General features: G+C 46.1%; 1 non-coding gene across 1 annotated transcript; it reads left to right on the forward strand.

Annotated features, from left to right (window-relative positions):
* Window positions 1-3,412: 3,412 nt before the first annotated feature.
* Window positions 3,413-3,517, forward strand: LOC114883507. The gene has a single exon (XR_003790602.1). It is a non-coding gene; the product is annotated as a U6 spliceosomal RNA (small nuclear RNA).
* The last annotated feature ends 9,125 nt before the right edge of the window (window positions 3,518-12,642 follow it).

The raw sequence follows: 12,642 nt of genomic DNA on the forward strand, positions 1-12,642 counted from the left end.
AGGTTTGCGATGTGATGTGACTTTTTCCAATGTCCTGCGACCTGACAGCCCAGGGAATCTGAGTAGGAGAGCACACGAGGAAAAGAGAAAAGATGAGGGAAGCTTGTAGTTGAGTTACACATTGCCTTGAAGAGACTGCATATCATTTGAGCAAAATTTACTTCTAGTTAAATCAGATCCTCCTTTCCCAGCCACTCCCGGGAAGTTTCCAAACATGACCCAGCATTGGTGTTCAGGATTGCTTTTAGCCTGAGCAAAGAAAGAAGACATTCTCTGAGTGAATTCTTTAAATTCAGAAGACTTTCTGACCTAGAATCTTAACTCCCAAAAGAAAAGAAAGAAGCAAGATCTCAAGGGGGCCAGGAAGGCATACTGGAGGGCGGGTATTCATTTCCCCTGGACAGAAGAGCAGTCCTCTTGGAGGCAGGGTAGAACAGGAGAGATTTGGGAACGGGGAAGGAAGGGAGCACACACCCAAGCCAGCCCCATCCTTCTTGGGATAAGTTGGGGTGACCGATGCCATCGTTGGGAGCATGACAATGATGTCTCACTTGTGTCTTTACAATCTGCAAAGCACTTGTGTGCACAGCTCATTCCATGCCCTCATCACACATCAGGGAGGTGAGACAGGTCGGAATCAGGCATCATCACCCCACGGTGAATGGTTTCCCCACCTCTGCCTCCAAAGCACTGACCAGATAGCATTCTGGCTACTTTCCCTAAAGCGCTCACGTGGTGTTGGGGCATTTTTTTTTTTTAAGAGTGCATATGTTAATTCCAAACTCCTAATTTATCTACCCCTCTGCCCCGCCCCACCCTGCACTACCCCCTTTGGTGACCATAAGCTTGTTCTCTATGCCTGTGAGTCTGTTTCTGTTTTGTAAATAAGTTCATTGGTATCATTTTTTTAAATTCCACATATAAGTGATGATATGTGTCTTTCTTTGTCTCACTGACTTAGCCTAGTATGATAATGTCTGGGTCCATCTACGTCGCTACAAATGGTATTATTTCACTCTTTTCTGTGACTGACTAATATTCCATTGTGTATAGGTACCACATCTTCTCTATCCATTCCCCTGTTGATGGACATTTAAGTGCTTCCATGTCTTCGCTATTGTAAATAGTGCTGCTCTGAACATCGGGGTGCATGCATCTTTTAGAATTAGAGTTTTCTCCAGATATATGCCCAGGAATGGGATCACAGGATCGTATGGTAGTTCTATTTTGAGTTTTATTAAGGAATCTCCATACTGTTCTCCATAGTGGCTGTACCAGTTTACATTCCCATCAGCAGTGTAGGAGGGTTCCCTTTACTCCACACCCTCTCCGGCATTTATTACTTCCAGACTTTTAATGATGGTGGGCATTGTTGATACTTGGCTAGAGGACTCAGGAATACCTAAATTTGATCCACCAAGTAAATCCCTTCCTCCCTCCTGACCCCCTCAGGGAGATGTACAGATAAGGGATAAGGGATGAGAGACCCCAGGCCCACTCTATTTTTACCTGGGCTTCTTTGGGGCTTCAGCACAAGGATGAGCCTCCAGGTCATGGTGGGGACTTCTCCCACTCCCCAAGCATAAATCCAGCCTCCAAGCAAAAGCCCATTGATTTGTGAAGAAGAGAAAAGAGCAAGAGACTCCGTCCCAGCGGGGCGGGCTCTGTCTTCCTCTCTCTAGCCAGGAGAGCAGCAGGGTGGAGTGATCCAGGAGCAGGAATAATCAGAGGGTGGCCCAAACGGGACTTCTTAAAACCTGGTAGCCTCACCCACTGGCAAAGGAGACCCAGTCAGTGTCCTGGGAACCAGCTCTCTGGGATTAGAACTGGGGAGAGGGAGAAGGGGAGGTGTCTTCTCCTCTGTGTTTGTACACTAACCCATGAGGGTGTCGAGGGCAGCCTCCAGCCTTAACCATCCTTAAAGCTCTGTTTCCATCCTGATGGCTGTGTGACACACAGTATGCTCAGAAGAGATTTCTCCTTTCTGAAAGGACGTGGGGCTCTGATTTCACGGCTAGTAAGTGGCAGTTCTGGGACTTGGACTCAGGTTTTTGAATTGGGTGTGATTTGCTTTACATGAAGCCACTCTGCCATACGACATCTTTCTAGGGCAGGTAGAAACGTGACACTTGGGTTCAGGAGTGCGTGAGTCTCCTGAAGATGAACACACACTTTTTGTGTGTGCATTTGCTGGGGAAAAGCTCCCTGGGTTTCACACAGGTCTCCTTCCCTCTTTTCTGAATGGATAGAATCCTCAAGACCGACTTGTGTTCACACCTTCACCTTTGGAAGGTGTCTAGCCTGTAGTTTCAAATCAGGAGAATTGACTCACATAGGAATGTATTTTTTTCAATTGCTTGTGGTGGTGGTTAGCGGAGAATTTGGAGATATGGGAGAAAGAGAAGAAAGCCTTCAGTGATTTAGTGAATTTTTCATATTTGTTACTTAAAATGAGTATTAATCAGGATAAGGTTGATTGTGCTGCTGTAATGAATAATCCCCAGATCGCAGGGGTTTAAAGCCACAAAAGTTTATTTCTGCTTATACTACAGTCGCCACTGGCTAGCAGGGGCCTCTGCTCTTCAGAATTGCTAAGGGACCCAGGCCGATGGGGGCTCCATCATTCTATGACACCACCAGCTTCACAACAAAGGATACAGGTCTGAAATCTGTGGAAAGAATATGTTTGTTTGGGAAGAATTTATTTATTTATTTATTGTATAGTTGATTTACAATGTCAGGTTAATTTCAGTGATTCAGTTATACATATATAACTGAATGTTATAACTTCAGTTATAACATATATAACTTCAGATTCTTTTCCCTTTTAGGTTATTACAGATTAGAGTAGAGTGCCCTGTGCTCTACAGTAGGTCCTTCTTGGTTATCTATTTTATATACAGTAGTGTGTATCGGTTAATCCCAAACTCCTAATTAATCCGCACCCCCCACTTTCCCCTTTGGTAACCATAAGTTTGTTTTCTATGCCTGTGAGTCTGTTTCTGTTTTGTAAATAAGTTCATTTGTATCATTGTTTTAGACCCACATAAAAGTGATATGGTGGTATTGGCCTTTCTCTGTCTGGTTTACTTAGTATGATAATCTCTAGGTCCATCCGTGTTGCTGCAAATGACATTATTTTGTTTGGGAAGAATTTATTAACCAGTGCCTCCAACTAGTCAGGAATCTAATCTGTGAGAAAGCACATTGGTGACAGCCCACCCCAAGAGGTTGAGTGAAAATTAAAATGTTCAAGCTACAGTTGTCTCTTAAAATGTGTGTCCACAGATTTCATAGTGCTGAGTTTCTGAAGAAGTGCATTACGTTTAAAGTGTAGATACTCTGTAAGGTGCTTTAACACACGTTGGTCACTTTCAGACCATCAATGAACCCCTTTAAAACACCATGGTGCTGCACTGGCTTGGGCAGTGGGTGATAATTGAAAAGGATGTGGAGAAAATTGGCTTTGCCCCTGCTCAAGAGTGACACCCAAACTTGTGAAGCGTTCCATATTTTGGGGAGAAGATGAATAAAGTTTCGTGAACGGATGGTGACGATGGCTGCCCAACAATGAATGTACTTAATGCCACTGAATTGTATGCTTAGTGGTTAAAATGGTAAATGTTATGTGTATTTTACCATGATAAAAAATATCATGTTAAACTGATAATATTTTGGATATATTCAGTTAAATGCTGGGGCAGACGACTGCCTTGCAGTAACAGATTGTGCTATAAAAAGGCAGAGGAAGACTGCCCAACAATTATAACACTTTATTTCGAGCACTTTATTTTGAGTAATGCATGACAAGTATGGGCCCACTCACTGCAGACGTAGTAACTCACTTGCCCCTTACAGGAACGCTGATGGAGTTATTATTCTTGCCATTTGACAGATGAAGAAACAGAGCCTTAAAGAGGTTGACTCTGGTCCAAGGTCACGTGGCTGCTAAGAGACGGGTGAGGATCAAAGCCAGGTCGGCTGGCTCCCAAGCTCTTTGCTTTGCCCAGCCCCAGTGCGCAAAGTTGAGGATGCCCATGAAAATGGCCAGTAGCAGCCACGAATCCAGGATGGTGTCGAGGCTAGCGTGGTGGCCTGGCTCAGCCAGGCAGGTGACGAGATCAAGGGTCATTAGACCCGCATCCCTGTGAGCCCTGCTTGGTTCCCAGGGCACGCATCTCAGCCGCGTCCTCAGGAATGGAGGGCGGATATAAAGTTCAGAGAAATGATCGGGCTCAAACCAAAGATAGAGGGACCCTCTTTTGTGGTTGGTTTACTTCTTTACTGGTGGAAGTCTACCGTCCACAGGATCAGTGAACACGTGCAGTGCTCTCACGTGAGTTCTGAGCAAGCCCATCCCCGGGGGCTGTAGGTTTCACTCTTCACACTGGCAGGAGGAGTCGGGAAGCAGCAGGTCAGTGCAGCCCACCACTGACTGGGCAGTGTGTCTGTGCGGGCCACAATAGCCATTGGACTGGTCCATTGGGAGTTGCTCACCAAATGGACCAGGGCTACACCCTGACCCTCTGCTGATATCAGAGGTGAAAACAAAAGCTTTGGTGAGCAACCCAAGTCCCACCGGGAGGGCTGGGGCTAAGAGAACTCACGCCCACCTGCACTCCCCCGCCGACCTGCTCCCTCCCATGCCCACCTGTACTCCCCAAGTCCCTGAGGCTGGAGTTCAGAGCCAGCCCAGGGGCGAGTGGACACCATCTGACCAATACCCATCCTTCCTCAGACAGCCACCACTTCCCTGTGTGCAGACACCGCCCCCCCGCCGCACGTTTCCTCATTTTATCCTCACAGAATTTCCGAGAGGACAGTGACGATGACACAACTATGCAAGTGTGAATCTGAGGTCACAGTGTAAAATCCAAAGTTGTAGCTGTGATGGAAGGGATAGAAAACATTTAAACACAAATTGCTATTTCTTTTCACAGCACGAGCACAACTTCTTTCTGTTATTATAGCTTCTCATTTAAAAGCTTTCAAGGAATTCCTGAAGGCTTCAGATGATAAAGAGGAACTAGGCTGGGTTTATCTTCCTGTGGAAATTGTCTGTCCTCTTGTCTGTCAGCCCAGCTGGACTGCAAGCCTTGTGAAAGCTGAGGCTGTGGCTTTTTCCTTTGAGTTTCATTGCCTGTTCCCTGAGTTCCACAGCATTGCTCCTCCTGGAAACGTTCCCCAAGGAATACGCCCCCACCCCCTCACCACACTCAGATCTTAGCCTTTTCAAAGGTGCCTTTCCTAACCTCTGGGTTCACTTTTGTTCTCCTATCCCCAGCCTCCTCCCCTATCTCTATCATTCCTATGTTTTTTTCTGACATACATTTTAACCATGTGTTTGTTTGTTGTCCTTCTCTCCCTACTAGAATATCAGCTCCACGAGGGCAGGGATTTTTTTTAATAGATTTAGTTATTTTATTTATTTTTGGCTGTGTTGGGTCTTTGTTGCTGCACGCGGGCTTTCTCTAGTTGAGGTGAGCGGGGGCTTCTCATTGCGGTGGCTTCTCTTGTTGTGGAGCGTGGGCTCTAGGCACGCGGGCTTCAGTAGTTGAGGCACGTGGGCTCAGTAGTTGTGGCTTGCAGACTCTAGAGTGCAGGCTCAGTAGTTGTGGTGCACGGGCTTAGTTGCTCCGCGGCATGTGGGATCTTCCCGGACCAGGGCTCGAACCCGTGTCCCCTGCAATGGCAGGTGGATTCTTAACCACTGTGCCACCAGGGAAGCCCAAGGGCAGGGGTTTTTGTCTGTTTGGTTCACTGCTGTAATCCCAGTGCCTAGGACAGGGACATTGAATGAATGAATGAATGAATGAATGATTATATAAATGTGTAGCACAGCTCTTGGCCCAAAACAATCTATGTACTGAGACATTTCCATTTCTGATTTTTCCACTGAGCTGCAAACATACAGTAGCTTCAGTTGCCAATCTAACAGTCCCACTTGGCTGTCTAAGAAGAGTGACCAAACAACATGGCCTTGGAAACACTGACTGCCACCCACCGGTCTCCCCCCACCGTCCTGACTCTGTCTTCCCCATCTCAGGTACAGGTACCATCATCCACCCAGATGCTCAAACAAAAATATCAGGCATTATCCTTAACACCTTCCCTTCCCCTGCGCTCACGTCCAATCCATCAACACAACCTGGTAGCTTTACGTCCAAGATGAATCCCCGCTGTGTTAAGTTCTCTCCATCCAGGCTACCGTTCTAGTCCAAGCCAAGCTACTAGAACTTCTTGCCTTGATTATACGCAGTCTCCTAGCTATTCTCTTTGTACTCGTGTCCTTCTATAACCTCTACCTTCTAAAGCAGAAAGAATGATCTTTGAAACATGCAGATTGAATTACATCACTTCCCTGCAGAAAATTCTTCCCATGGCTCAGTCTATCACAGCAGGTAGACTGACCCCAGCTCCTTGCCAGGGCCTCCAAGGCCCCTCGCTGCAGGCCCTGCCTCTACCCCACCTGCTGTCACACACCCTGTCCCATCCTCCCTGTCTCACCCCGTTCCCTGCACTCCACCCACAAGTTTCTGGAGCACGACGGCTCCTTCCTGCCTAAGGACCATAGTTCTTACTCTTCCCTCTGCCTCCAGACCTTCACAAAGCTGGCTTCTTTCCACACTGTCTCACGGTAATGCTATCCACCCCCCCCCCAAGTGGGACCTTCCCTGACCCCCCATCTAGATCACATTACCTTCAGCCCCGTCACTCTCTCATATCACCCTCTACGGCATTTCTTTGTTTCTTAGCACTTACCACTATCTAAAATGATCATGTAAGTTTATTTATTTGCTTGTGTATTTCCTGTCCCTCCCCCCCCCCCCCCCCCCCCCCCCAGACAACATGTAAGTTCACTTCCATGCAAGTGTGAGCTTTGTCTGTAAAATGCCTAGAACAATGGCAGGCTCATCATAGGTGATCGAGAGGATGCATACGCAGCCAATCAGTGACAGAGGGACTGGAGTTCATGGGCAGGAAGCCCAGTAACTGGGAGACCCTGGTACCCGGCACTGAACACTAACATGGAAGACTGAGCTGGAGGTTAGAAGAAACCATCAGTAAGGACCTGGGGTTTAGACAGGTGCTCAGTCCCTTACAGGCTGGAGCTTCCAGACCCAGACAGGGCAACCAGACATTTGGGGAGGGGGGTACCAAGGTAGGGGCAGAACTGGCCAGAAATCTAACTGACGAATTGCCAGTGAAGCCCCACCACAGGGGAAGGTACAGATCAAGTAAACGTTGGTCCCCAGAGTGGGGATCCCAGGTTAGCGCTTCACGCTCTTAAAAGGCAGGGTCGCAATTTGTACTTCCCTGGCTGGCTTTGTGACTCTCTTTTCTTCTCCCTAACTGAAAGGTGTCCTGTTCTGATCCCACCAGGCCATTTGTGATCAGCTAATTTACCAACAGCCATGGCCACCTATGTCTCGGCATGACCCTCAAGAGAGCCGATATGCACTAAAATAGCCCCATTAGTAAATAGCTTCTTGTTTCAGGGGCCAAACGAAATCAGAACTAACTAGTATCAACTGTCTGCTTAGCGCACGCATGTAACCGTACAATCTCACACGATGCTCAAACAGGGAGAGAGAGACAGAAACATCAATCTAAAGGAGTCTTGTTTGACTGTCCGTGGTGACCAACAGCTTCCTGGGTATAAACACTCATGTTGCTGGGTTCACGTCTCCAAAAGAGTCAGCAGGCAGACGGTCTTGTCTGTTGAATAACAGTCCTAGGTCTGTCAGTTTGGCTGCCAACCTGGTTTGTAAATTCTCTCCTCTGAAGATTGCGCAATTGTCCTCACTTTGTGAGGATGTGGGCTGGCTCTCGGCTGCTAATGGGTCGGCCTCTCCGTGACTCAGCACTGTTCCAGTCGCAGGGCAGACTTCCTCCTCCCTGAATCTGCTGGAGGAAAATGATGCCTTTCTCTGTGAGTTTGTCCCTTCTGGTGCCTGCTGAGAACTCATGACCTCATGCACTGTGTAAAGCCTTCCATCTTCAGAGAACCCACTCCTGCTTTTTGCAACAGCACGGAGGGGTCTTGAGGGTGTTGGGCTGAGATAAGTCAGACAGAAAAAGACAAATACTGTATGATCTCACTTGTATGTGGAAGCTAAAAACGCTGAACTTAAGGTATAGGGAGAAGGATGGTTGTTGCCAGGGTCTTGGCAGGTGGGGGAAATGGGGAGAGGTTGGTTCATCTTCCAGCTAGAAGATGAATAAGCTCTGGGGACTTAATGGACAACATAGTGACTATAATTAACTGTATCCTATACTTTAAAGTTGTTAACAGAATAGATGTTAAATATAATCACCACACACAAAAAATAATAATTACGTGAGGGGTTGGTGGTGTTAACTAACATTATTTTGGTGACCATCTCACAATAAATATGTGTATCAAATCCAGGGCTTCAAAATCATCCCTGGTGTCATTAGATGTCTTTCCATTATGATATATATACCACTTATGAGTAGGGATTGTGGCTTATACCATTAACTAATTATATTACTAATTACTTATTTATTAAATAATTTATTACCCCCAATTGACAAAAGATTTGCGGTAGCTCACACAAATGAATATAATCTAAGAAGATAAGATTAACAGTTGAAGTAGTTCAAGTGAAAGAGGAAACAAGAAAAGCAGAGGTATTTTCTCATCCCTAACACCCCCGACGGTGTCTCACCCTAGACACTCATAGGTACTCTGATTCTGCTAATAGTCTATGGAGGACAAGACATTGTAAAGATACGGTTCCTTCCATCTGTATATCATTTTATAATGTTAAAGGTATTCACATGTATTACATCATGGGGACTAATGCGTTCACAGGAATATATTTTTGATCTTTATTTTATAGATAAGGAAATCAAGACTCAGAGACGTGAAGTGACTCGGCCAGGTACACTGGCTGTAAGTGGGAAGCTGGCACTTAAAATCCAACTTTTCTGATTCAAAATTTGGTGGCCCATCTGCTGGAAGAGCAAAGTTTATAGGAAAAGGAAGAGACATGGAGAATGAGAACATTCCTGGAAACTGAGGTAAGGGTACCAACAAGCCAGGAAAAGAGGAAAGAATAGTTATGGGTGAGGAACTAACACAGTAACCTCAAGTCCTTCCAAAAGAAAATGTCTACATAAGAGTGGAATGACCCCTACCGGGGATGGAACAGAATAAAAGAACCTGAGCTATGCTAAGGGGCTGCTGATCGTACCAGGAGGGGAGGGGGAGCTGGAAAGCACTGCAACCTAGGGCCATCACAGATTTACGACATTGATTATCACAAGTCTGTAGCCAGTTGGCACTATTGGTACTTGCCTTCAATCAGACTGTGATTTGACAGTTCTAGAGCATAAAAAAGCAATGAAAAGTCTGTTGACGGTCTAATTCCTCACACGTCTGCTCTGAATGATGCAAGTGGGAGGCAGAAAAGGTGAGCTGGATCAATGATCCATCCGCATGATGTCCTGTTGAAAGAATTATTAGTAGCACCATGATAAAGAAAAGTTTCCACTGGCATCTAAAAGGAAATATTGCCAATATTTGGGACAAAGTTTTCATAGTTCGATTGAAACCTCTACTCTTTTCTGGGCATTCTCTCCCCCAGAGTCCTATAGGTGAAGGGAGGTATCTACTAACCAGGCCAACTGGCAGGGAGAGCTTCCTCGGGGGCTCTTTCACTCCTGGTACCCTGGGGAAGTTGTGAAGCTGGAGGTGAGGCACCCAGCACGCCAACCAGCACCGTGCCCCACCAGCATCCTCACATCTTGTCTGCTCGCAGAGAAACGGACCCCAGTACCTTCTATGAGACCGCGGTCATCCTTCTGAAATACAGCTCCTCAGAAAGCCCACCTGCATCTTGAATAGGATAAACATTTTTTAAGTGGTTAATAAATTTATTCAAAATTAGAGTAATAATGGAATTTATTTAAATTTAGAGTAGCAGAGCAATTAGGATCATAATTAAAATCCAAATATGGAAACATCAATTGCACATATTTTCACTCAGTATTGAGCTAGGTACTGCCGTGTATACCCAAGTAGAGTCTAGTGGCAGGGGACGGATGGTCCTTGCCCTTGAGGGGATTAGAGTTCAGCTAGACAGTCACTCGTCCCCAGCCTGCTCCTGCTTTGGGACTTGGACCAGCTAATGCCTCAGACTACACGACTGCATTTAACTTAGGTTGTGGTTATGTCCTCAGACTCTGCCCTCCTCGACCCCCTGCCCCGGGGAAGGATGCGATAACCAAACTCGAACAAGGGAGAAAGGAGAGACAGCAGAGCACTGGAAGCTGCATCGGGTAGCGTGAGCCATAACTGTCTAGTAATTCAGAGGACCAAGGGATGATGCAGATGGAATCAGCGGGAAAGGTGGCTTAAAGGAGGAGCAGAGGCAGAGAGACCCGCGCTAGAATTCCAGCCCCTTTCCTTACTGTGTGTGTGACCTTGGAAACATCACTCGACCTTTTATGACTCAGTTTCTCCATTAAACACAAATCAAGTTGTGATGGCAGCTTTAAAAGAGATGGCAGAGGGTTTCATATATAGAAAGCATTACAAGACAGGAAATTAAAACCAAGCTGGGGATTCGCTCCTTGTGACAACTCTGCACTGGGGAAGCATTTATTTTTAGACTTTCTAAACCTTTTCAATTTATGTCAGAGGATTCGGGGAAAGAGTATAGACTTTCCCTTTGGGATGAAATGAGCTCCAAAGCGTGAGTCATCACTTGACCTGTGCGATCTGCTTCATCTGTTCGGATCAATGTTCCACAGGGCATTTCCCTGCTTCCTGGCCAAATTCACAGCTGGGGGAGTGGGAGAAACGCTAGGGACCTCTTCCAGGAAGACCGCTGAGTAACTGTGACCAGGTGCATCCTGGGGTGATGGCGGCCCTGAGAGGAACAGCCGCCTTAGTGCACCGGCTACACCGTGAGGACGGGGGCTGTCAGATCAGGGGATGGGGTTGGGGGAGGAAGTAAGCAGACTGTCCTGGGCACAGAACAAGGAGTCTGGGGAATTGAGAGATGATTCTCAATCCTCTCCCTATTCTCAGGTCATCAGAGATTGGTACTCTGGGCTCTTCATGGAGCTTTTGCACCCCCGGTCTAACTGTGTGACTGATTTCTAGGGCTCTGGGGCTAAAATGCAATCTGCTGGTCTAGCCTGATATGACATCCAGTGCCCACCCAGCTGCTCTAAGCGATGAGCCCACAAAACTGAACAGGTTCTTGTTAACCCATCAGGGCTTTACACGTAGTCATAAAACGATGGTTCAGACCAGGTTAACAGCAGCCCTACACAACTCTTCATAGTGACTTAGACCCTGTTAGTATGAATTTGATGTTGGCTCCAATGACATATTTTTGTTCCTAGATTCTCTATACTACAGAGAAAAGCCAAAGTGCTACAACAGAAAAACAAAACAAAAACAATATTACAAAGCACTTCCCCAATACTGCTTTTTCTTACTTAGATCACCGCTGCTTTATTTGTCCTGACTGGAAAGCTCATTGTTTTTCTTCATTCATTTCTGACTAGTCCCCTTCGGATAAACTGGTGGCCACTCTGTGGCCATATCTTTCGAAAGCTCTGTAATTTTAGTTATCCTTAAGAGACGTGCGTACTATGATATTTAGATGTTTGAAGTTATCTAAATTTCTTTCTTGAAGTTTCTGTATTCCTGGATTGTATTATTGTTGCTTAATAAAGTCTTTAGCTAAGGAATTGTCAGATGCCTTTTTCTAATCTACATTACAAATGTCCTGGTATTTCAAACACATTTTACATTCCTGGAGTCACATTCTGTGACCCTTTTTTGAGCCATCTGGCTACCCTGGCAATCTCTCTCACCCCCAAACCAAGTATTTTCCCAAGTTCTCAAGGCCTTCCAACACTACTTCCTCCCCACCCTGCTGTGCGGTTACATTTGTTTTTCCTTTTTAAAGTTTGCCATCTTGATCTACCAGTTATCAACCTTTCATTTTTTTATCTTCAAATGTTACGGGGGTTTTTTTGTTGTTTTTTTTTGCGGTACGCAGGCCTCTCACTGTTGTGGCCTCTCCTGTTGCGGAGCACAGGCTCCGGACGCACAGGCTCAGCGGCCATGGCTCACAGGATCCTCCCGGACCAGGGCACGATCCCGTGTCCCCTGCATCGGCAGGCAGACCCTCAACCACTGCGCCACCAGGGAAGCCCAAATGTTACGGTTTTAATGATCTTCTCTGCTTTGCTGAAAGCCACATTTAACTCATCTTTTTAGTTAAGTGAAAAGCGGTGAAAAGATGTTTTCCAAGAATAACTCAAATATTAATGAAGATCCAGAATAAAATATCTACGGCAACAAACTACAAAAGTAACATCATAAGGGGCAAGCATCCGTTTACAGCTTGTTTATCTTAAGCAAAAAGTCGGTACGTGAAAATCTCAAGGTACGGATAGACCACCCCTGGCAGCTGTCCGTTGTGCCAGGACTTGATTTATGTCCCATTGCTTTGTGATGCTTTGTGAAATTAAATATCAACACCCACAGACATGGTGATCCAGCCCCTCCACCCACTTACTTCCTAAAACTGGATCTGTGAGTTGTAACCATTGGCTTACCAACCTCAGGTTCCAGGGTTCTTATTCCTCTCT

Source organism: Monodon monoceros, unplaced genomic scaffold (genome assembly GCF_005190385.1).
Source record: "Monodon monoceros isolate NGI ecotype Baffin Bay Population unplaced genomic scaffold, NGI_Narwhal_1 Super_Scaffold_4, whole genome shotgun sequence".
Taxonomy (NCBI): Eukaryota; Metazoa; Chordata; class Mammalia; order Artiodactyla; family Monodontidae; genus Monodon; species Monodon monoceros.